The 26,530-nt window shown below is 37.8% G+C and overlaps 1 protein-coding gene across 1 annotated transcript in view; it reads left to right on the forward strand.

The window, feature by feature from the left end:
• The window catches only part of MARCHF1 (membrane associated ring-CH-type finger 1), a 593,424-nt gene that overhangs the window by 105,177 nt on the left and 461,717 nt on the right, over positions 1–26,530 (forward strand). Inside the window, exon 3 of the mRNA XM_032632580.1 lies at positions 22,406–22,614. The gene's annotated coding sequence lies outside the window, so the exon portion shown is untranslated. The remainder of the gene's footprint in view (positions 1–22,405; positions 22,615–26,530) is intronic.

The following is a 26,530-nucleotide window of genomic DNA, read 5'->3' on the forward strand; positions in this document are numbered from 1 at the left end:
TTCTAGTTTCAGTTTTTTAAGGAAGCTGCCTACTGTTCTCCATAAAAAGGAATGAAATGGGGTTATTTGTAGAGATGTGGATAGACCTAGAGTCTGTCATACAGAGTGAAGTGAGCCAGAAAGAGAAAAACAAATATCGTATACTAACACGTATATGTGTAATCTAGAAAGATGGTACAGATGAGCCTATTTGTAGGGCAGGAATAGAGATGGAGACATAGAGAATGGACTTGGGGGGATGGGGAGGGTAGGACGAATTGGGAGATTAGGTTTGACGTAAATACACCACCATGTGTAAAACAGATAGCTAGCGGAACCTGCTGTATAGCACAGGGAGCTCAGCTCGGTGCTCTCTGATGACCTAGATGGGTGGGATGGGGGAGAGGGAGGGAGGTCCAAGAGGGAGGGGATACATGTATACATATAGCTGATTCACTTCATTGTACAGCAGAAACTAACACAACATTGTAAAGCAATTTTACTCCAATAAAAACAAAAGATAAATTAGCAAACATCACTGTATTTGAATTTTAAAAGTAAAGCAAATATACAGAGCTATTTGCATTTCTCTAAATGAATGAGTAGAGGTGAATAGCTTATTTTATTCTCTAATCTAGTGTATATGTATCATCTGCTCGAATTCCATATGTTAGAAGTCCATATCGACTATAAACTTGAAGGTATGTGTTGAATTAATGAGTTTTCCTTCATCTTACTTTATCTTACTTGAGGTTACAGGTCTCCTGTAATCATATTTTATTGTTTTATTTTATGTTAGTTTATTCATAGTCAATTATATAAATTATTGATTTATCACTTGAAAACATACAATGGGAGATAATGAATTTGGTAATACAAAATTTCATAATCTCAACTCATAAATCATTTTAAACATCAAACAATGCCATGGGATTAGTAAATGTACTACTTATAAATTAGCAAACAGTCCTCTAGACACAGGAAGAAGTTACTGGATGAAGTTGAGACCAATGGGTATAAGAAAGATGGAAAGATAGAGAAGGGAGTTTGCCAAAGACAACCATTCTACCCTGCAATTTTCTATACTTTGTTGGTCTCTCCTCCTACCTGAATTCAGAGTAGAGCTAGAGAAACTATTAAATCATCAAGAAAGTCTAACATGAAAAAAAGGACCACTTTTTTTTTTCATGACTACTTCTAGCTTATACAGCACCTGTACAAATTTTAATAAGATGGTCATCAACCTAGGTTTAAAAAATGTACTATAGTAATAGAAAACTAGAGGTATAGTAAAGCCAGCATATCAGGGGATAAATTCTATTGAAAACACAGTTTATTACTCACAGTTCCCAAGAGCAAGTGTCTCAGGCATATTATTGAATTGTCTACAACAAGGTGTGTCCAGTACATGCATGAAGGACAGATGTTAAAGCATTGAGTTTACAGAAGTTAGAAACGTGGTTAGGGCATTAGACGAGTTGGAAAGATATATCTCCAGCTGGTTATTCTGGTTGGCTCTCCAGACTTGCTCTCTGCCTTTCTTTGCTCTGCTTTGTGCCCTAAGAGGCCAACCTTGATGTACCACATCACTCCAACTCTCTTTCCCTCTGCTTGCAGGTAGACTCAGCAATGAGACACACCTGCCAGAGATTGGAGGTGGGAAGGAGAATGGGCCTGGCTCTTTATATTATTCCAGCTCCCTCCCTTCTGACATTGTCCTACTTGTAGTTCTAACCTCTATCAGGCAGCCCGTCTGCCACCACTTTTGCTTTTACCAATGTCTACTGACATTCACCTCATCCTTTTATAGTTAGGGATTGTTATGAATTCGCATTGTCTGTGCCCCGTGTGTGTCCCTATCTCTTGTAGATTTTCTGCGTGTTGCACATACTTCTGTAAATACTCCCTTCAATAAATTATCTTCAGTTAAACTATGAATGCGCCCTTTCTTTTTCCTGCTGGGACCCTAATGCTGCACACTTTTCCTAGTTAGGCACAGCCCTGCCAGTCCCAGCTTGGTGAAGAAAGGTGTCCTTTGCACTAATAAAAAGACATCTCTCTTCTCTGTCCAGCCCAGTGCCAGGATGCAGAGTGTGGTAAGTAAACACAGACTACATTTTAGCTCCCGCTAGCCTTCTTGCCCTGTGCGTCACACACTGCAGAGTGCATTCGCAGAGGAAAGAATGTAACGTGTGCTGCACTGACCGTGGAAGAAAAGTAAGGAAGGAGAAATGGCAGAGTCCCCTGCCTCTCCCACAAGTGTTTATGCGTAAGGTTCTTTTTCTATAATACAGTTATACATTAATAATGTGTCTGTACTTGTTACTCACAATTTTACGGGACAGATTTCATTCAGATAGGAAATACTGTGGTTCTTAATGCATCACAATCTCATGGAAGCTATGGAGATTAAGTTTATGTTTTTCTGTAATGAAACATTATTATCCTTTTTTATACAAATTCACTTCTTTTGCTCTACATAAATTATGGACTGATGTATGAAGGTCATGTATAAAAACACACAGCTTGTATAGATTTTTTTTTTTTTGGTGGAAATTCATAGGTTCATCAATGAGGCTCATCTTTAGTGCCCGGAACTAGTGTCTGTTAAAAATGATAGGATTTATGAGGTTTTAGAGTAATTTGGACAGGAAAATGGGAGCTTTCTAGTTAGGAGAGCAGGAAGGAAGAGTGAGGAATGAATATGAGGGGTTAGAGAGACTTAGACACCCAGAGAGCATACGGTGGTGCCCAGCAGTGGAAGGCTGGAGAGGAGACCTACTGGACTGGGAAAGGGGTCCAGAAGGGTAGCTGGAAGGTGATTGACATGTGTTGCTTATCATTTTACATTTTCATTTCTGTAGTATATTCACAGCTCTTAACATTAACTATAATTGTAATCAAGCCCTATATTCCAGTTAAATCACACAGTTACTTTTGTTAGCTGTCTGAATCAGAAAAAAACAGATTTGTTTTTTAATTTTATTGAAGTATAGTTGATTTACAGTGTTGTGTGTAATTTCTGCTGTACAACAAAGTGACTCAGTTTTCCATATATATATTCTTTTCCATTATGATTTGTCACTGGGTATTGAACATAGTTCCCTGTGCTATACAGTAGGACCTTGTTTATCCATCCTGTATATAATAGTTTGCATCTGCTAATCCCAGACTCCCAGTCCTTCCCTCCCCCACCCCCTTGGCAACCAGTCTGTTCTCTATGTCTGTGAGTCTGTTTCTCTTTCACAGATATGTTCATTTGTGCCATATTTTAGGTTCCACATATTAGTGATATCATATGGTATTTGTCTTTCTCTTTCTGACATACTTAGCTTAGTATGATAATCTCTAGGTCAATCGCTGTTGCTGCAAAAAGGCATTATTTCATTCTTTTTAATGGCTGAGTAATATTTTATTGTGCATATATACCACATTTTCTTTATCCATTCCTCTGTGGTTGGACATTTATATTGTTTCCATATCTTAGCCATTGTAAATAGTGCTGCTATGAACATAGGGGTACATGTATCTTTTTGAATTATAGTTGTTTGGATATATGTCCAGGAGCAGGATTGCTGAATCATATGGCAAATCTATTTTTAGGTTTTTTTTGGTTTTTTTGGGTTTTTTTTGCAGTACGCGGACCTCTCACTGCTGTGGCCTCTCCCATTGCGGAGCGCAGGCTCAGTGGCCATGGCTCACGGGCCCAGCCGCTCTGCAGCATGTGGGATCCTCCCGGACCAGGGCACGAACCCGTGTCCCCCGCATCGGCAGGCGGACTCTCAACCACTGTGCCACCAGGGAAGCCCTATTTTTAGTTTTTTGAAGAAGCTCCATGCTGTTCTCCATAAAGCACCAATTTACATTCCCATCAGCAGTGTAGGAGGGTTCCCTTTTTTCCACACCCTCTCCAGCATTTATTATTTGTAGACTGTTTAATGATGGCCATTCTCACTGGTGTGAGGTGGTACCTCATAGTTGCTTTGATTTGCATTTCTCTAATAATTAGCGATGGTGAGCATCTTTTCATGTGCCTATTGGCCATCTGTATGTCTTCTTTGGAGAAATGCCTATTGAGGTCTTCTGCCCATTTTTTGATTGGGTTGTTTGTTTTTCTGTTATTGAATTGTAGAAGCTGTTTGTATATTTTGGAAATTGTTGTTTACATCATTTGCAAATATTTTCTCCCAGTCTGTAGGCTATCTTTTCATTTTGTTTATGGTTTCCTTTGCTGTACAAAAGCTTATAAGTTTGATTAGGTCCCATTTGTTTATTTTTGCTTTTATTTCTATTGACTTGGGAGACTGACCTAAGAAAATATTGGTACAATTTATGTCAGAGAATGTTTTGCCTGTGTTCTCTTCTAGGAGTTTTATGGTGACTTGTCTTATATTTAACTCGTTAAGCCATTTTGTGTTTATTTTTGTACGTGATGTGAGGAAGTGTTCTGACTTCAGTGATTTACATGCTGCCGTCCAGCTTTCGCAACACCGGAAAACACAGATATTCACAGAAGCTTTCTTCAGTCTCTTGAACCCCTCTCAAACTGTATTATAGGCATAACATTGACAAGCTAATGGTATCTGTCACATTGTTCAGAAACTGTAATTAAGGGAGATTATCCATGGGTGGGGTAGATAACTAAGGTCCCAGAACTTCATTACCATTAATTCAAACTAAAACATATATCATTTTTAACAACTCTTTTTGGTAATAAAACCCTATTAATTTCATCTAATTCCATTAATTTTTTCATCTATATGAAGTTTACTTAGAGCCAGAGAATCCACTGTGTCTGATTTTAGTACTCTCATTAAAAACATTTAATGTATTTTTTCTTTTCAGCCCTGGTGATTTATTTACATGGAAATAGAATTTTAGGTAAACTATATATATGTATAATGGAGTTTTACTCAGCCATAAAAAGAATGAAATCTTGCCATTGGCAACAACATGGATGTACCTTGTGGGCGTTATGCTAAGTGAAGTAAGTCAGACAGAGAAAGACAAATATTGTATGATCTCACTTATATAGGAAATGTAAAACAAACAAACAAACACAAACAAACAGAAAACGAGCTCATAATACAGAGAACAGATTGGTGCTTGCCAGAGATGAGGGGTGGGCAGAATGGGTGAAGGGGATCAAAATGTACCCAAAGAACTTCCAGTTATAAAATAAATGTCGTGAGGATGTGATGTACAGCATAGTGACTACAGCTAATAATACTGTTCTGCACACTACAGCTGCTAGGAGAGTAGATCTTATCTCATCACAAGAAAAAAGTTGTAATAAGGACTCAACTAAAGTGTACTGTTATTCTTCTTTCTTTGTGTTGGTAAATACTTTTATGGCATTAATAGTATCTGCATACCAAAAGAATTAACAATTTGGGCCGCGTGAAAACTTATTTCGCTGTGTAATCATTCTGAGCATTTTAGCTTCAAAAAGATTTTCTGTTGTACTTGGTATTTTGAATGTTTTCTGAAAGTCATTTTTTTTATGAAGCTGATGAATAGTGAGTCACATTCTAATATGTTAAAATTGGTTGCAAACGTGAACAAGGGAACATTAGGAAAAGTGCAAAAATAAGGTGAGATTAAAAGACATGTTTTTGAGCCCAGAGTATATTTGCCACCCAGGAATATTGCGCCTCCTTGTACATATTTCAGTTGTTTTTTTTTTAAGTAAATAAGATTTACCTTATATATTAAGGTGCTGCTATGTTGGGTGCGTATATATTTACAATTGTTATATCTCCTCCTTGGATTGATCCCTTGATCATTATGTAGTGTTCTTCTTTGTCTCTTATAACAATCTTTATTTTAAAGTATATTTTGTCTGATATAAGTATGATACAAATAAACTTATGTACAGAACTTCAATAGACCTACAGACAGAAAACAAACTTATGGTTATTGAAGGGGAAAGGCAGGGAGGGATAAATTAGGAGTTTGAGATTAACATATACACACTACTATATATAAAATAGATAACCAACAAGGACCCAGTGTATAGCACAGGAAAACTGTACCCAATGTTTTGTAATGACCTATGGGGGAGGGGAATCTGAAAAAGAATATGTATATATACACACACACACACACACACACACACACACACAGATAGATTTATATATGTATAACTGAATCACTTTCCTGTATACCTGTAACAAAACATTGTAAATCAACTATACCCCAATAAAAAAGTAAAAATAAATAAGATGTTGAGAAATATACTTTTAATAAAATATCTTTGAATTTGAACACTTTTTAGGTGTAATACACCCATTTTCAGGAAGTACACTTAAATACATTGGAATTTTAATTGACATAAAGCAAGCACACATACTAAAGGAGCAATATTCCACTCCAGTCCCTTGTTCCAAGGCAGTCACTGAAAACCATCCTTGCTTTTACTTTTCTCAGTGCCTGCACTTGTCGATCTCCATTACTTATACTTTAATTCTTGCCAATGCCTTTGACTCACACCAGGACAGATGAAATGTAGCTGGTTTTCTACCCCCGCCCCCATCATTTCTACCCGCCCCACTCTTAATATTTTAGATGAGATTACTGTGATTCATTTTCTATTGATAGCTTTGTAACTTTACTTTTTATCATTAAATGCTTTTATTTCATCACTAATTCTCATGTTAGAAATGCAAACATTTCCAGTTAAATACATACAGAATCTTCTATTTCTTGTTCCATAAACATTAGACATTAACTTGGGGCTCTTGACTACAAAATATGAGAATTTTACATCCTCCACCGTGGATTCCATCATTTATTCCCTTTCAGCTTCCCATGAGAGTCTCATACAGGTCCATCCACCTTGTTACAAATGGCAAGATGTAATTCTTTTTATGGCAGAGTAAAATTCCATTATACATATATATGGTTTATATAAAATTCCATTATATATATATATATATATATAAACACACACACACACACACACACACACACACACCCCACATCTTCTTTATCCATTCATGCATTGATGGACACTTACATTGCTTCCATATCTTGACTATTTAAGTGATGTTGCAGTGAAGTTAGAGGTGCATATATCTGACGTCATTTTTTTTCTTGTAGAATAAAGTATAGCACAGCATTCCCATATACTCAAAATTGTCTTCTCTTACCATCTCCTTCACTCCCATCCACTAACATTCTCTTGGCAACATTTTCAATTCACATTCCAATCTCACTTTCTCAGCAAAAAAAAAAATTACCTCTTATACCGTACTGATTCATTCATGCTGAAAATTATGTTGCAGTTATTATCCACACAGATTTATGTGTGGTACTGTATTATCTTAATTGCTAAATAGATCCTGTTTTATAAGTCTGAACTCCTCTGCAGTGCTATATCCTCGTGCTTTCTTGCACACCCCACAGTGCCTAATACCATTCTGGACACTCAGTAAACATTCAATAGAGTTGTTGGATTGTAATTAAAAGATGATGACACTCAGGCATGTCATTTGTGATTAGGCTGAATCTTTTGTGTTAAGGTGAATCGTTAGTGTCTGTAAACAGGTAGTTTGATCTTGAAGGGGATGCAAAAATAGGTGGCAGATTATTATACAAGGTTGTCATAGAGCAGCATTTCATCACTGACAGAGAATTTATGATAAGAATAAAGTCTTTTAAGGAAGAACATTAAAAATGCCTTTGCTGGGCTTCCCTGGTGGCGCAGTAGTTGGAAGTCCGCCTGCCGATGCAGGGGACACGGGTTTGTGCCCCGGTCCGGGAGGATCCCACATGCCGCGGATCGGCTGGGCCCGTGAGCCATGGCCGCTGAGCCTGCGCGTCCGGAGCCTGTGCTCCATAACGGGAGAGGCCACAACAGTGAGACGCCCGCGTACCGAAAAAAAATAAAATTAAAAATAAATAAAGAAAATAAAGAAAAAAAGATAAATTGGACTTTATAGTTACAAATGGCAAGATGGTGTAACATCATGGTGTAACATTTCACCAGAGTTAACGGCCAGAGAGTCAAACGATGATTGCACAACCCAGTAAGAGCTAAAACCCTGGAAGAGGGCTGCCCAAGAGAAGCTTTACTTGATGAGGAAAGTATCCACTGGAAAAACAATCTGCTTCTAACTACCTGGTACAATTATCCTACTTTGGTATCCCAAGTGGGATCTAGAGGGTGGAGGACCCGATTGACATATTCCACAGAAGTCATCCTTTCAGGGCACACACAGGGAAGAACAGTGAAAGCAAGTGGATTAGAGGAAATGCCCCCAAGATTCTACTCTCTTTACCAATCAGCTTCCGTTTTTGTCCTTTGATTAATTTCAGAAAAAATGCATTCTCTACTTAGAAGAAATACAAAGTCCCACAGTCACCATATCTTTGCAGGGTGAGGCCAATCGTCAATCAGTCAGTCTTACCTGGATCTTAGATTGTACAGAAGGTCTAGGTATATAGCTGTTTTTCCAGAGCTTTTTCATCTTGATAAATGGTCAAAACTGCCTCTGGAGAAAGCTTGGGGGGTGATTTACAGTGTATACTTGTTGCCATGTTGCATTTTTTCAAAATAACCGAAACCTCCCTCCAAGTTAGTATACTGCAAGTCTGTAAACTGACTCAGGTCTAGGGTGAGGTTAGTGGGTCTGTGGAACCCCAGTGGTATATGATTCAAGTGTATCCCCACCACACACAGATGCTTTATCTCATATTTATCCCTAAGTAATCTTGGTTTTGGATGCTATTGTCAATGGTGTTTGAAAATTATATTTCATCATTGTTTGTGTCAGTATATACAAATACAATTGATTTTAGCAATATGGACTTTCAATTCTGTAACTTGTCTTAATTCACTTAGTTCTAGTTGCTTTTTTGTGAAATTCCTGAAGCTTGTCTGCTTACCTGATCCTGTTTTCTAAAAACAAAGACAATATTGACTAGCAATTATGAATCATCTGGTCTTGTTTCTGATCACAGGGAAGAAAGCATTTGGTTTGTTTATTTGCTTATTTAACATTAAGTATGGTGTTTGCCAAAAACATTTTATAATATGTATATAATAAACACAATGCAATGTTTTAAATAATCAATTTTTAAGTAAAAAATTTTAATGAGACAAGAAATGTCTTTTATAATTACTTATAAATATACCATTTCTAGCTCTCATCATCTAGCTCCAGATTTCTGGAGCTCTTTCTCTGAGGTCCTTTCTGGTTCTTTGGTTCACAAATTTCAGCCGTCTTCATTTGCCTCCATCTCAATCTGTATCTCCTCAGTTAAGATAAACAACCAGGTTCTGGTTTTCTTCTTCTTCTTTTTTTTTTTTTTTGCGGTTACACGGGCCTCTCACTGCTGTGGCCTCTCCCATCGCGGAGCACAGGCTCCGGACACGCAGGCTCAGCGGCCATGGCTCACGGGCCCAGCCGCTCCGCGGCATGTGGGATCTTCCCGGACCGGGGCATGAACCCGTGTCCCCTGCATCGGCAGGCGGACTCTCAACCACTGCACCACCAGGGAAGCCCTGGTTTTGTTCTTCTTTATACCAGAATCCAGAAGTTGCCTCCAGGCAGAAAACCAGAAAATTGTAAGAATCTTCTCATTGTTTCCCTTTTTTAAAAAAATCATGGATCTGTGTTGCCTGATTGTCCATTGCCTGGAAACATTCGTGTAATATATTTCCCCAGTTGTATATTTGTTTACAATTGTATATCGTTATATACAGTGGGAGCAAAAGCCTCAGAACAACTGAGAAAGAAATCTCCCCACCATCACTTTTATTCTCATGTTACTTCCTTCCTCATCCTATCTACCTTGCCTCTTGTATACCTTATTCTGTGATTTCCTTTCTTTTCCTAGGTGTTTGTAACTTAAATTATTTGAGTGCCCAGAATGTGTCATGATCTATCTTGTGCTTCACACATATTGTATAATCTAACCACATGCCTTTTAACTCTTTATGTGCTGGCCTTAGATGATGTAATTAAATGTTTTCCTTGTATTCATCTCATATAGACTCCATATAACAGCAAATTGTTGTCTTTATTTTAAATTAATTTAAGGAATAAAATATATATTAGCCTTTTCTTTAAAAGAAAAATTAGATCATTGAGCAATATGACTGCAGATGCATTGAACTCTCTGTTCTTAAATGGTAATTTTAATACGAACTAAATGGTCATTACTTTCGTTCATGTCTTATTAATTTGCTAATTGTAGCTATTTTTAGAAAAATGATCCTTGGGCAATTGCAGACTCTTTTACAACAGATGAAAAATCACCAGTTAATTTTAAAATTCTAAACAGAGATCTTTGTTTTTATTGCTTCATTGTATTGATGCAGTTTTATACAGTAGTAAACATTTTCTTAGGTAGTTGTTCTTCTGTGAAGGAAAGGATATCAAATTTTAAATTATGTAAAATGTTCATAATAGAATCATAGTTCAGATTGCATTTTATTTTCAAACCAGTTATAGATATTTGTCCACTGTGTGGTCTGGGAATAAGTACTTCTTAATATTCTACTCAAGTGTTCTTTCTTCCTTGGTGGACTCCACAGGGACTAAAGATAATTTTTACATTCCATCCAACTCAGTAAAATTGTATCAGTAAATATTCAACACAAATAATCCAATTTATTCTTTTTGGTAGTTTAGATGAAGTTGTTCGGTTTCTCTGTGTGTGTGTATGCAGACCTCTTAGGGGAGCGAATTAAGTTTGTTTTCTAAAATTTAGGTACTTCTTACTCTTATTTGACATCCAGGGTGACTACCATCTGTGAAAATTTTCAGGAGATAGTGTCTTGCCAAACACTTATCTTTTCAGTTCAATTATGTATAATCTGGCATAAAAATAGTTTACTTTTTCCACCTTTTTAAAACTAATTTTCTAGATTTTTGACCTGTTTTAGTACACTCTTGGTTCCACATTCTTGAGGAAATGACCTAACAGTATAGGAGCTTGTGATGGATATATTTGTTTGCCTACCACTATGAAAGTAAAGACGTTATGATAGAATGCGTTGAGCTGGGTGTCACTGTTACTAAAGCTTTAAGAACATCCATTGACTGGTTTTGTGGTGTGGTCTACAAGGATGGCATAACCAGGGTACCACGATGAATCTGATCAGCACTCACACATCAGTATCGTAGTTGTTCTCCGTTCCATCAGTCTGTTCTCTCTGTTAACATGTTGTTTTCAAGGTGTTTGGTGTCAGGCAGAGTTATATTTAATCTTAAGTCTGTCATTGACTATATGTGGGAACCTGGGCAAGTCATACACCTGTCAGAACCTCAGTTCCCTTCTCTGTTAAATGGGACAGTTATTCTGTCTAGAAAGCTTATGGTGAGAGCCAAGTTAGGTAACGTATCTATGTAGAGTGCCTGATACATTACTTGGCAGGTAGTAGATGGTTCAACAAATAATAATTACTATCGTCATCACTGGTATTTTCTGCAGTGTAATGATTCAGATTAATAATAACCGAACTGAGCCACTGCAACCCTCTGATCATGAAAAGTTACATTGTATAAACTGTAGGTACAAGGTGTATGCTATTGTATAAACTATAGGTACAAGGTGTATGCTATTGTATAAACTATAGGTACAAGGTGTATGCTATTGTATAAACTGTAGGTACAAGGTGTATGCTATTTTCTTAGAATTCTTAGTTTTTAAAGAGTGCAATTCAACTTAGCATACATATTTAAGTTTAATCAACCACTGGAAATAATTCCCTTTACGTATGAAATATTAGGTTTTACTGTGTGTTTGAATACTCCTTTCTTAGGTAGAGTTTGAAGGAACATACTCAATTATTTCTTTAAAAAACTAATCTTCATTATCTTTTAAGTATAAGTACATTTTTTGTGGTTGAAACATTTATTAAACTTCATCAGATATGAATGATTAACACCTAGTGCTTCCTCCACAACAGGCCACATGCTAAGAAGTCAACATGCATTATTTCATTTATTTAAGTATTACCATTGAACTCCTGTTAATAATTAATGCTATTTAAAAATCTTACTGCCTTTGAAAGTTAAAAAATCTAGATGGGGCTTCCCTGGTGGCGCAGTGGTTGAGAGTCCGCCTGCCGATGCAGGGGATGCGGGTTCGTGCCCAGGTCCGGGAAGATCCCACATGCCGCGGAGCGTCTGGGCCCGTGAGCCATGGCCGCTGAGCCTGTGCGTCCGGAGCCTGTGCTCGGCAACGGGAGAGGCCACAACGGTGAGAGGCCCGTATACCGCCAAAAAAAAAAAAAATCTAGATGATTATTAATACCGCTAAAAATAAGAAAGTATTTGAATGATTACTGTAATGCTCTAATTTATCAGACTTTGAAGACCAAATCATGAATGTAGAGAGCATCCTATAAAAATGATATAATGTTCATCTGATAAAGTTTTTGATTTATTCTTCTTAAAAAGTAGTTACAGTAATACTGTGTATTTAAAATTTATTCAATAGTCCATTTTTAAATATTTTATAGTATTTCATATATTTTACACCCTTTAATCTTTTTATTGAATGTCTTTCTTTTTTTTTTTTTTTTTTTTTTTTTTTGTGGTACTTAGGCCTCTCACTGTTGTGGCCTCTCCCACTGCGGAGCGCAGGCTCCGGATGCGCAGGCTCAGCGGCCATGGCTCACGGGCCCAGCCGCTCCGCGGCATGTGGGATCTTCCCGGACCGGGGCACGAACCCGTGTCCCTTGCTTCGGCAGGTGGACTCTCAACCACTGCGCCACCAGGGAAGCCTGAAATGTTACTATCTTTATACAAGGAACAACCATAGGTACAAAGGATAAACACAAGATCTAATGTCACCGAATCCCCAATTAAAAAGTACTTCAGAATTTACTGAATTCAGCCTCTAAAAAGATTTTTTGTGTATTCCTTTATCATCCCAGTAAAGGGTTGTGTATCTCCTATTTGATCAGTAAAGTTTGTTCCTAACCTGTAGAATAGAAAAATAGCCTGTTTTTATTTTCATAGAGCTCTGACTGTCACAATTTTCCTTCTTGTATTGACTCAGATGGGCCTCTAACTGCTAGACTATATTCAAGGCAAGGAATATGTGTTCCGTTATTTCAGAATACACCAGCTGGCCAGGCCACTTGAGTTCAGCCATTTACCACCCTTCCCATGCTTTTTTTCTAGCTCTGTCAAGGCCCTGTAACCACACATAAGGCAACAAACAAAATGCTGACCCTGGTGTGTACTCTTCATCCTCAGGCTGCTTTTTAAGCTGTTTTTTTTCTGCCCATGGCTCTCGCTGCATTATCCTTGGTCTCCTCTTTCTATCCTTAGCTGTTTCCCCAGGACTTGAGGCCCATTGTTATCATCTTACTAATGTTTTAGTTCTTGTTAATAGTTACTGTCATTTCCCAAAAAGATATGCCATTTCAGGACCCAATAGTTACTGCTCTTCTGCTAAGACTCCATCCCTAGGACCATCTGCCTTCGCCTGGTCCTTTGTCAGCCCTCATGTCTTATGTATCGTGCCTCAGAGGCTCCCCTATTTGTCCGTCTTACGTGGGCCATTTCCTGTTGAGCACACCTGCCTGATGTGGAAGCCAGGATGCCCCCTGGAATATAATTTCCATTTTCCCAGTTATCCGAGTAGCATGTCTTTCTTGATGCTCAGATTTCAGTAAATTGCTTTCTAATTTTTGTACACCTGTTATTTGCCTCTCACTGGAAAGTGTTTTTCTAGTTTGAAAAAAAAAGTCACTAGATCTGATGAGGAATAGAGTCTTTTGTCTAGAGTTAAAAACAAGGATATCTGAGTGCTTTTATTAATTCTTTTAGTCAGCATTTGAAATGTAGAAATGGGAATTTATCCTTTGAATATATCCTTCCTTTCCTCTTTTCTAGAAAGAGATCAGACCTATCTTAGCTGTCTGAATATGGAGTAGGTAATGTTTAGCCAAAATTGCATTAATTCATCAACAAAATATGTAAGCAACCAATAGGGAGTAAAGGTTTCAGTTGTTCCTTATTTTCCATTCATGATATTGTTTTTATAATGGTAAATTCAAATGTTGACAGAATATTTTCATCCATATTAGATTATAACTTAGAGCATTAAAATCACAATGTATGCAAAGAGAATATTTAGTGAATTTAGTACACTTTTTCTCTTCTGGGACCATTACATTAGCTACTCACAATTAATGAGTAGCTCATTTCTTCTTTCATTTACTTATTTCTGAAACTCTGCAAGGAAAAACATTCTGGTATAAAAAATTAGAATAAGCAACTTTGTTCTCAAAGGGATCAAGAGATAGTTTTGTATACTCAGTGGTCTCTTAAAATACATTGTTCAACTGGGGTTATACCCAGTTATTTTCAGTAGCTCATTAAAAATTACTTACACACTTTTGGAACAAGGTTAATAGTCAAAAAAAGGACCTGTCAATAGGAGTCAGTTTCCTAGGGCTGCCACAACAATGTACCAAAACTGAATGGCTTAAACAATAAAAAGGTATTGTCTCACAATTCTGGAAGCTAAAAGTCTGAGAACAAGGTGTCAGCTGAGAGGACTACTTCTCCGGACGCTATGGCAGCGTCTATGCTGCACCCAGGCTTTTGGCAGTCCCCTGGCTTGTGGTAGCAGAGCTGCAAATTTCACATGGCATCTCCCTCCATCTCTGTGCCCAAATTTTCCCTTTTTTTGAGGACATCCGTTGAACTGGTCTGGAGGCCAAGCTGCTGACTCATTTTAAATGTATTACATCTGGAAAGGCCTTTTCTCCAAATAAAATCATAGTCTGAGGTTCTGAGGGCTAAGGCTCTGACATATATTCTTGGGGAGACATAATTTAACCCATAACATGGAGTAGTGTAGCTCACTGAAAAGAGGTATTATTAAGTTCTGATGGTATTCTATGTCTTATGTCTAAAAGTCTGCAAGGAATATACATGCTGCTTTAAAAAAATTAGAGTAAGCACTTTTGTTCTCAGAAAGATCAAGAGAGAGTTTTGTACACTGAATGGTCTTGTAAAAATACATTGCTCAATTGGGGTTATACCCAGTTATTTCTCAGATTATATTATTTTGAGTAGAAAAACAAACCCTTAAGCTACAAAAACTGGGAAATTAGTGGTAACTTGTTATTGAAGGTAGCATATTTTTCTATCTTCCAGAAAACTTTTAAAAGCTTTTAGTGAAAAGAGGTTTCCAAAGAGGAGATATATGTAATTCACAAGTATACCATAAAATATATTTGTCTCAGAACAGGTAACACTGACAAAAGCATCATGTGCATAAATGAATGTATTCGTTACATGGCTTGTTTTTATTTAAAACATTTCTAATATACAGACTGCCAACAAACACATGAAAGGATGCGCGACATCACTAATCATTAGAGAAACGCAAATCACAAACACAATGATGTATCACCTCGCACCGGTCAGAATGGCCATCATCCAAAAATCTACAAACAATAAATGCTGGAGAGGGTGTGGAGGAAAGGGAACCCTCTTGCACTGTTGGTGGGAATGTAAATTGATACAGCCACTATGGAGAACAGTATGGAGGTTCCTTAAAAAACTAAAAATAGAACTACCATATGACCCAGCAATCCCACTACTGGGCGTATACCCTGAGAAAACCATAATTCAAAAAGAGTCATGTACCACAATGTTCATTGCAGCTCTGTTTGCAATAGCCAGGACAAGGAAGCAACCTAAGTGTCCATCGACAGATGAATGGATAAAGAAGATGTGGCACATATACACAATGGAATATTACTCAGCTAGAAAAAAGAAATGAAATTGAGTTGTTTGTAGTAAGGTGGATGGACCTAGAGACTGTCATACAGAGTGAAGTAAGTCAGAAAGAGAAAAACAAATACCATATGCTAACACACATATATGGAATCTAAAAAAAAAAAGAAAAAATGGTTCTGAAGAACCTAGGGGCAGGACAGGATTAAAAACGCAGACATAGAGAATGGACTTGAGGACACGGGGAGGGGGAAGGGTAAGCTGGGACGAAGTGAGAGAGTGGCATGGACATATATACACTACCAAATGTAAAACAGATAGTGGGAAGCAGCTGCATAGCACAGGTAGATAGCTCAGTGCTTTGTGACCATCTAGAGGGGTGGGATAGGGAGAGTGGGAGAGAGATGCAGGAGGGAGGGGATATGGGGATATATGTATACGTCTGATTCACTTTGTTATACGGCAGAAACTAACACAACATTATAAAGCAATTATACTCCAATACAGATGTTAAAAAAAATCTCTAGCTTAGACAACATGTAATTTTGATTAAGTCTGTGCATGTCGGAATTACAAATAAACACCCTTGATTTTCAAAAAATTACAAATAAATAAATAAAACACATCTAAGCTTTATACTCATAAGGTTGGGCCAGATCATGGTGAAAGGGGAGGAGTCTCTGTGAATCAGGAGACGGTTCTGCATTCTCTCTGTCATCAGCTAGTCTCCAAATATGTGACAACATTCAGTCTCCTGGGACTTAATCTAGTCATCTATAAAATTCTAGGGTGCTTTCCAATTTTACTTCCAAATATAAAATTCTATGATTCTATTTTCAATTTACACTGAATAAAGACCAGTAAGAGAAATTTATTTATAGAGAATTCAAATAAATAATATTTGAGCAGATATGTGTATCTCTACATCTGGACTTAAATTTTATTTAGGAGTGCAAAGTAATGTTATTTGTTTTGTGTTTTTGTGCATGTGCTTGTATGTGTGTGTGTGTGTGTGTATACACCTGATTAGGAATGTCAGGGCCCAACTGTCCTTTGCTTAATATCTTAAAACCATACAACAAGCACTTAATTAAATTTGCTCTTTAATTTTCTGATGCATTAAGTCAGCGTTTTGACACGAATGAGGAGTAACTACTATTTCCTTCTTTAAGTCATTGAAAGTGTGAGAGTAGCTTTCCTGCTGGGCTCTGAGGAGGCTGGGGTTCCTGAGACCCTGGAGATGCTGACGGTGACATTCCAGAATACAGAGGGCAGAACATCACTACCTGTGTGAAAAATGACCCCCACCCCATTCCTCAAAGACCCGGGTGGAAAGGTTCTGAAGCAACAAGTGACTTGAACAGTACCGTGATTCCGTCTCCCGTCTAGATGCCAGTTCATGCTTTGGGATAACTGCTTTCCATTTTCTGAAGATATGTGAAAAAGTAGATATTTGCCCTAAGAGATTTGTTTTTTCTTATCTGTTCCTTGTTCAACCAGATATACTAATATTTTGAAAGTTATAGAGCACATTAGCAAAGACTAACTTGTAGATTTATATGGTGGGAGAGCAAGGCTGTTTAACTTTATTTTCCAAAATAAATCTTGTTCTTTAAACAAAATTTTAGTGCTATTTGTCTGGCCAGGAAAAAAAAATAGAACATTAAAAACTCGCCTTTATTTAATCCTAAACTATGTCCACAAAGCTAAGTAAATAATTATATATGCTTAGAATTATAATTCCTTAGAATTTTGATTACTTTTAACTTGTCATTTTTTTAGATAATTGAACGAAATGACCTTTTTTACTTTCCCTTAGCAAATTAGAAGGGAGCAAAGGTCAGTCCTATGAAATTAATAAGGAGATTCTGTTTCTGATGATATTCTTTTGTCATGAGCATAATATAAAAATACAAACTAGTACAACTGACTATTTCAGCGCCTGCTGTAATTATCACACATTTTATGTGGCTGTGAGGACTGCTATTGATTCTCCAAAAGACTGAAATGAATTCCTTGGCTTCATTGTGATCTGCTTCAACCTCAGAAAATAGATGTGTCCAAAAGTAGGACCAATGCTTTCCAGAGAATAAAATCAAGGACTCTGAAAGTTCATCCCAGCCATCATCCTGTCTTCAGTTTTGCAAGTTGATCATCTGATTGCTTCTGAAAGATCTTCAGGGATAAAACGTCTACATTAAATGGATGTTTTTCTAATTACAAAAGATGCTTGTATATACCAAATATAATCACAAAGTGAATTCCCACTATCAGACAAAACACAGAAAAACACACCATTTTAGAAATGCTTCATTACGTTGCACATTTTTTATAAACCCAGAACCAGACATTTTAATTATTTTTCCCTTTTTTTTCCCTCTCATTATTCCCATTGATCTTATTTTGCTTGTTTGGTTTTCCCTAACCCTACATAACTCTACATAAGCATATGGTTCAACACTTCCCCAGTAAAAACAGCATTTTCAATCCAAGTTCCTTTCTCCCCTTCTTTTACCAGCTATCATAAAGTCTTTGTGTGATGCTATCTTGTTCATCCATTCTTCCTGATGACCTGTGACAGTGGCCATCCAGTGCCTTGTGCAATGGCACCTCGAAAAGTCATTCCATCCAGGTTTCCTCCCATTCAACAGGGATGCTTATGAAATCTCCTTTCCCCAGCTCAGAATGTCTGGTTTCCATTTTCAGAATTCTCTTAAAGTTCTTATCTTTATTACTTCCATGCCCTCTAGCAATGCACTTATAACTTTGATACTGCTTTGCATAGACTTTCTGTTTGAGTCCTTTGGCCTGATTTCTTCCTCCCAAGTTTCAATCAGTGTCACATTCGAATGGCCTAAACAACTTGATAACCTGAAACAAATTTTCTGTGGCTTTAAAAATAGTGTCCTGAACTTGAACCTGCCAATCTCACATTCATCTCTATGACTTGAAGTGACTTGATCACCTTCTCTCTACTAAGCCCCAACCCGGACCCCAATTCCTCCTTAAGATGAACTATTTAGACCTATAATGATTTCTTGGTGCTCAAACCTTCTTTGACCCTTACATTCAATATTCTCTATTATGTTTTGAATGTTGATTGTATTGTACTATGTATTTTTCAAACTGACTTACCTGTGGAAGTCCTATCCCCCTAAAGATACAGCAAATTGCTTGACTACTGAGATTGTCCCACATAATTTTATATATTACCTCCTGCTCCTTAATTCCTAGCATGCTTCAGAAAACACAGAAGATGCTCAATAAATGTTCGTTGAATTATCAGTTTCTCCAGTAAAGCATTAGCAGATGTTTACTTGGTTCCTTGTCTTTGCCTAATAATGTGTTTCTTTTCTTGCTTAATTACAATCAAACTGAATAAACCTTTTAGAGGTCATTTTTAGTTCTTGAAGCTGGCAAAGACTGAGGTAGGTCTTATAGTAGAGGATCAGATGTATATTTCATTTTGTTTTCCTTTTAAACTAGAGACAACGGAGGCTATTGAGAGCAAGGAGAAGCACCAAATCAGAACCTCTTCTGATTTGGAGGTGGAGGTCCCAGCATTAGAATCATCAACTGCAAACCCCAGTTATTACCCAGAGGAACTAATTAGGGTACTGTCCCCAGAGCCAGGGGTTGGAAGCCAAAAGAAATGCAGTTCAGGCGTGTGTGTGGAATAGTATCCAGGTAGAGAGAGAATATTCCAGGCTGGTTTCAACAATAATTATGGTCAGTAGTATCCACAAAAATCAAGTTTGGAAATCTGGATCATGTCTTAGGATTGATTGTGTATGTAGAGACAGATCAGCTGAGTGATTCTAGAATCTGGGGCTCTTCTCTGATATGGGGGCCAGTGTCTGGTAGCGCTGAGCTGTTGAGTGCACTGCTTCTTGTTTATCCCGTAGGGTTTAATTAGTGTGCGAGATAGACTGTGCTCCCACAGGAGAAATGCATTCCATTACATTTTTCTTAGCTTTGGATTGTTACATAAAGAGTCATCCCAGCGAGACTTCGTGCTTCTAGCTAGGAGAGCACGCTGGGAGCTGCTTAAGCAAAGGTGTTAGATAAGTGCATCCTTGACACCGGCTGGTATAGGTTCCAGTGTTCCAAGGCTGCACGGTATTAGAACCCACGGAGTGTTCAAAGCATTTTTTTCCCCTGATTTGAAAATTTTAAAAGCTTAATTTGTGGCAGTACCTCATACAGTACTAGGGAAGTGTTTATTAAACATCCTGATTATTAATTATTCCTGTTATATATGAAGCATTTAGTTGAAAAGACATGATAAACCATGTTTATTATGTTAATAAGAACTAAACTCTTGTTTAGTGTGTAAAATACTTGACAAAGTAAATCTTTTTCCTGATTTATATTCTAAACTTTAAGATAAAAGAAAGCTAATTGAAATGACTCAACCACATAAATAAAATTAACTTGAAATTCAAATCTGAGTTTTTAAAAAACCTCAGAGCAAACAAGGGATAACAGCACATGCATAATGAGGTAAAGGATTAAGACACCAGTTTAGTTAATTCGAGCTAAAAATCTCCTTTCCTGTAACTTCAATGAATATTTTAAACAAAAGTATTTAAGTCTAAGTTATCTGGAAAGCTGCCTTAGCTTTTTACGGAAATTCTCATGGATGGAAACACAGACGATATACTACTTTGTAAGCAGGTTCATAATTTACATTTTAGTATTTGTCACACACTACTAAATTTACAGATTTCTGTTTACATCCTTTCCTTAATTAAGATAGTCCTTTTAGATAGAGGGATTAATAGTTATTTTTAAAGTAAGGAAATACCAGCCTCACAGTTACAGGTCATAGATGTGATCCTTGAGCTACAGAAATGTTTAAGCATTATCTACTTAACTTTGGACGTGGCAGTTTTGGAAGAGTTTGGCTTTTAGTCCCTTCATTAAAGCTTCACAGATACACTTTGTGACCTCAGATGATGAATAAATACTAGGTGTAGGGCTATCTAACGCTATTTTTTACTATCTTAAAGCGAGACATTTGTCACTAGGTAAACTTGCAATAGCTTATTGTTCCAAGGTTATTTTATTGATATGCTGTGGTGATTCTCAAACTTGGTTTATGTTAGAATCCTCTGTGATATATTAAAGAAGCATCTGCTTCACATTTTCCCTGCAGACAGGCTGAACCTGAATCCATCGTAAAGTGAGTCTCAGATACCATCCCCCTGTTATGAAATCTCCCAGATGAGCCTGGTGGCCAGAGAGCCAGGGCTCCTGTGAGGGGGCAAATTTAGGCTGAAAATAGATTAAACTTGCAAGTACATCAAAGTGTTCATTTCAGTAAACATTTAAAGAGTTTTAGCAATCTTTGATGATCTTTGGCTTAATTGCTAATGAGAATGCTACCTTTTTCGCTTTTTATCTTTGCCCGAGTTTAAACAAATTGGAATATGTATAGAAATGGCATTATTGTTATGGAATACAAAGCTAGTTAGAGATGAATTGCAGCTAGAGACTACTTTGAATATCTCCTAGTGATTAGGGACAAATTTGAACACATAAGTTCCTGAAGACATGTAAATACAAATTTCCTGAATGTTGCTTTTTTGGGGGTGAAGAAGCACAAAAGATAGTGGGAGATTTGATTTACTCATAACGTCTGGAAAATAGAAAGTGCGTGTATTAAAATAAGAAAAGAAAAGTCTGTCCTTTTAAAAACAGAATAGCAAATCTAACAAAGCGTGATCACAGGAGAAAAAGGATTTTTTTTAAGTTAATATATTTTGAGAATTCACTCCACTGAGAGACTGGATTTTTTTTTTTTTAATTTGAAGGGCAGAAATTTGGATTAACCATTCATTTTCTCCAAATTGTATATCTATAAAGAGGACAGTAAAGTCCTTAGCAGGGTCTCCTCCCTTCCTGGAAAAGCAAGGAGAAAATACTCTTGGTTCTAACAGATATATTTCCGGGAGCACAGGAGTTGCAGTTACAGCAGAAATGGGCAGTTTGGGGCTCCAAGCCTCGGAGTAGGGATGCCCTGACTCCTGTTGCTGATGTCTCACCGAGGAAGTGCAGGCAGTAGGCAGCTCTCTCTAATAACCGGTCAAAGAAAGACATTTGCACTTGTTCCCAGTCTCCTTCTCTGTCTCTTATTTTTTCAACACCTCATTGGATTCTCTTCACTTCAAGGCAGATCCTTTAACCTAAGCAGATTACCGTGATGCATTAAGGGCACAGCCAGCTAGCCGTATCTTTCAAGGAAGAGATTTGGCTCCAAATAGGACACTAAGCTTTTCAGCCTTCTGCTTATTTACCTAGTCAGCAGGATGCGGTGTCTCTGGGTGCTCAGCGGGCTCCTGGGGAATCAGGGAGAAACAAAAACAGAAGTGGCAGCCGCTGCAGATATGGGAGTCTGTGCCATTAAAGGAAGCGGTTGCTAATAAGGGCCTGTGAGACCTACGTTTCCTTGGTTTCCATGACAGTTATTAGGTACCATAGAAATTGAATTGTCTCCCACAATGCTCTTAGGGGAGAGGGGATGCTCCAGTGACAAAGCGGTGCAGTTATGACTTGCAGTAAATCGTTCTTTTGAGATGCAACCCTCCCTGGATTATTTGCTCTTGCATTTCTTTTCCATTCCCTTTCAGTGTGTTTGACATTTTGGCCAGAGACCCTGGCTTCTGCTGCACAGTGTCTCAAACACTCTTTTCCCCCTTTTTGTTTAGAACTGAGCTTGGCAAAGCCAGGATATGAACAATTGTGCAGGTGGGCCCCTCAGGGCGAGTGAAGAGATAAGGCATCCAGTCAGGGACTGGCCACCTGCAGCCCTGCCAGTATGCCCCTCCACCAGATTTCCGTAATCCCCACCCGGGAGGCGGCCAGCAATGGGAGAAGTTCAATGGGCAGAAACAAAGAGAAGAACAAGGAAGTTGAGGTAAGAGGAGGTTTGATTTGATCAACTAGGACAGCCAAGCCAACTGCAGCCAGCACTGCTCTGTGTGCCCCCAGGAGTGGCCACGGCTTAAGAGCAGCTGGGCTGCCCCTCTCAGTGTGTGATGGTCCATTGGGAGAGAATCATTGGTAACTAATGGAAACGTATTAAGTGTAACCTTTATTTTCTGAACGAAGGAACCAAATCCTTGAGGACACTTGCTGCTTGAAAGATAAAAACTTCTCTTTGTCTAAACATCCTACAGAGTCACTTTGGACTCCGATGGCTCCCGGGGCTGCCCTGGATGGCTGTGACATTGCTGTCATTCATTTTCAGACAGTGGGGCTGTTGATGGCTGCTAATTTTGCCCACTGCCCTTTAAGCTAGAATGTTTGAAAATAACTTTCTTAACGAAGTGACAGAGAAGTAAGAGCTGTGACAGCTGTGTTGCTGATGACATAATATGAATTAGGACGGCACTTCACTGCCTCATACGATCTACTGCTTCCGTATTCATTCTCAGGGGTGTGTGTGGATTACTTTTGTTTGATGTCTGTTTCATTTGTATTATTTTTCTTCAGGCGTTATTTGAAACTTACATGGGCTAGAGAAATAGAATATTCAACTTATTACATTTAGGCTTTATTTTGCAGTGAAATCTAGCCGGGGCTGTTCTAAGTGAAACTGCTTGAAAGATGCTGGGAACTTATTTCAAAGCGTTTTTAAGGAGTTTGAGCAGACTCAAGGATATTGGGTGAAAATATTATAAATGTTGTTGTGTTCCCCTAAAAGGGATATTGAGACAGAATGCTAGAATCTGTAATCCTCTTGTTGCCTCAACATAACTGTTGTCTAGTCCTCAGGACTCATTAGCTTTGTAGAAAATGAACTTTCCCCATGTCTAGTTCTGCATGTTCATTCTTTTTTCTTAAGAATGGATGGTAGGGACAGAAGGGGCAATGAAACAAAACCAAAACGAAAGAAACAAAGGGAGTGGAGTGTCAAGGAGAGCCTGAGAGGAAGAGAGTAATGAACTCGAATCACCTTCAAGGGAGAAAAGACATGTGTAGCCTCTTTGTACTTTCTTTGTACTGATTTTGAAAATGTCATGAAGAGCAAGCAGATGGCGACGTGTCTAGAGTTTGTAGGAAACGTCGGAAGGTGTGCCTGACTCATGTAGTGACAGACACTTTTACTCCAGTCGTTGCACTGCCATAGGCTCATGGCGTATTTGTGGAGTTTCTGAGAATGAAATATCTGCAAAGTGAGGAAATTTATCAGCTAAGTACGAACTGGAACTATTCTCTATGACACGGCTCTTTCTCTTGACTTGGTGATGTCATTGTTAGACTATCAAAGAGCCATCTCTTAAGTTTATTGGGTGGGGAGTGGAGTGAGAGACACTGACCAATTCTGAAAGTGGGTATGAAAATGCTAAAAGCAAGATTGATGAAAGCTATACATTATTTAGTCATCATCTAGATTCTTTGCATGATCCTAAGATGAGAAGGAAACTTCATATGAGAATACCGGGTGGCCATTTTGTTTAATATCCATAATGATCAACATCTGAACCATAGTTGGAAATGAAAACACTGTTTTGATTCCCACCCCCTTCTTTGGCATTATGTCACCACCAGAAATCTCCTGCTGTTCGTGTCTACTTGGCAATGAGTCAGATAAAGCTGGAGTGGCTTATGTGACTTTTTAAATAAATCACACTTGGTTGTTTCCTTGTTAGAAATAATAATGAAATTATTCAACCTCAAATATAAACAGCCACGATCTTTATCCTGATATTGATGTTAAGCCACATCTTTAGAAATCCTCAAAAGTCTTTTGAAAAAGTTTCCATTTATGAGCAGCTGTGTTTTCTTCAGGGGCAAACACACTTACTATGTCACAGTTTGAGTCAGTGGACATTCTATAGGAAAATTGGGTTAATTATGAGAGAAATAAAGGAAATTCCCAGCTTATATATTACTTTCTCAAAGAGACATAGTTCTGAGCATCAGAAAGGGAAGTTCATTTCAGGTTCAAGTACATCTTAGTTTTCTATAGGATGGAGTTAAAAGTATCTCTTTAAGAGTATATTGAAACATACTGTTAAATCTTATGAGCCATTAAATTGTTTGTCTTGATGAACTAAATAGATAGTGCAGAAAAGTTGTGAATGCCATTTAAATTGAATAAATTAAACAGCATACCCTGTGTGTGGAAAGCAAAAAGAATCTATTCAGGGCAATGATTTCTGTAATTTCAAGTCTTGATTCTCTCCAAAGGAAGGCAATACATCTGGTATACATGGGGACATTTCCTAATCGTTGAACAAATGAGACATATCCTCCTTTGAAGTTTCCTTAATGTATTTTGCCTGTGCTAAAGTTATCCAAATAATACATGTGCATATGGGGCACACCATCTAATTTCAGAATTAAGACTTTGCTAATTTAAATGTGAGTCAATTTAATTTGTTCCTTTAGAAACTTAGAGTCTTTCAAATATACTAATCTATTAACTTTCCATCTAGTTTTTTTGTTTGTTTTTGTTTTAAGGCATATAAAAAAAGACAAAATTTGGAAACTATTTCGTAGCTCTTATTACTCTCCAGAAGATTTAAGCTGTAAAAAATACATAGACAAAGATCTTAAAAAATAATAAATCTAACCCCAAGCTTTATAATGCATATACATTTTGACGTATTTTGCATGGTATAACATTATAATCATTTATCTATTTAGTTAACTAACCCTGGAAGTGCAAAACACAAAATAACATAATCCATCCAGTTTGGACATAGTTTGTATTAGTGCTCAAGGGAAGGATGCAGCTTCATCTTCTGGAGACATCGTCTCTGGAGGTCCTTGGGCAGTTAAAGGGTAGTGTGCCTCGGGCTTGCATTTCAGACACAAGATTTTATCAGCACAACCAGAGATGATCCATCTCTTACGAAGCGAATGGACTAATCAAAATTACAGAAGGTATATGTACAATGCAGTTGGTCAAATTTATTCATTTGTACCTGGAGATACTTATTTTAGTGATGAAATGCTTGACTGCAAGCAGGAAAGTTCTGGAAAGGCAATTCGTAATCAGACCTTCCTTCGTAGCATGGAATCAGGAGGGAAGTCAGATGGTTTGGGATGGGGTTAGTTCGTCTACACCTGGGGAAAGCCGGGATGTTGAGAAGGCATAGGGGAAGCGCACCTCTGATGAGCTCCATAGCTCCAGGCCTCTCTGGAGCTCTCCTCCTCTCACTGAAGACAGAGACTGACCGGTTTAGCTTCTTTAACACTCATTTGCATGCTTTTCCGAATGGCCACTTTTCTATTAATCCAGTCTTTTCCTTCTGTTTTACATAGATTAACATCACTTATTAGGCTGCAATTAATTCACACTAGGGATCTGGGCCTATAATACATCTGTCTCTTACAAGGGGAATAATCAAATTCTTAGACCTTAGGGGCATTTTAATTTCATACTCTATAACAGGAAATTATAAGGATTGTACAAAGTCCAGTGTTTAGTTAACCTGTAGCACATACTCCTCATGACCTTCTGGAATTTATAAGCAAATGTCCCTAAGATCCATTGTATTTCAAATGTGGAGATAAACCAGGGACCAAGGCCAGTGTTACACTGCTACTGGCCTTGCATGCTGCCAGGCCTCCATCAGCACACTCCATCATTCCTCAGATGATGGGAGCCACGTCAGACGAGAAAAGGCTGGAACCCTTTCCTTCCTACTTTTCCTCGCTCTCAAACTGACCATGCATGACAACCGTGCTTTAGAAGGGTTTTGGGGGGAAGAAAACAAAAACAAATAAACCTTTGTTTATATGTACATTTTCCTTCCCTGCGTTCACAGTTTTATGATATTTCTCTACTTCAATTTTCCTTTTTTTCTTTTAAAGAATCT

Source organism: Phocoena sinus, chromosome 5, assembly GCF_008692025.1.
Source record: "Phocoena sinus isolate mPhoSin1 chromosome 5, mPhoSin1.pri, whole genome shotgun sequence".
In the NCBI taxonomy this organism is placed as follows: Eukaryota; Metazoa; Chordata; class Mammalia; order Artiodactyla; family Phocoenidae; genus Phocoena; species Phocoena sinus.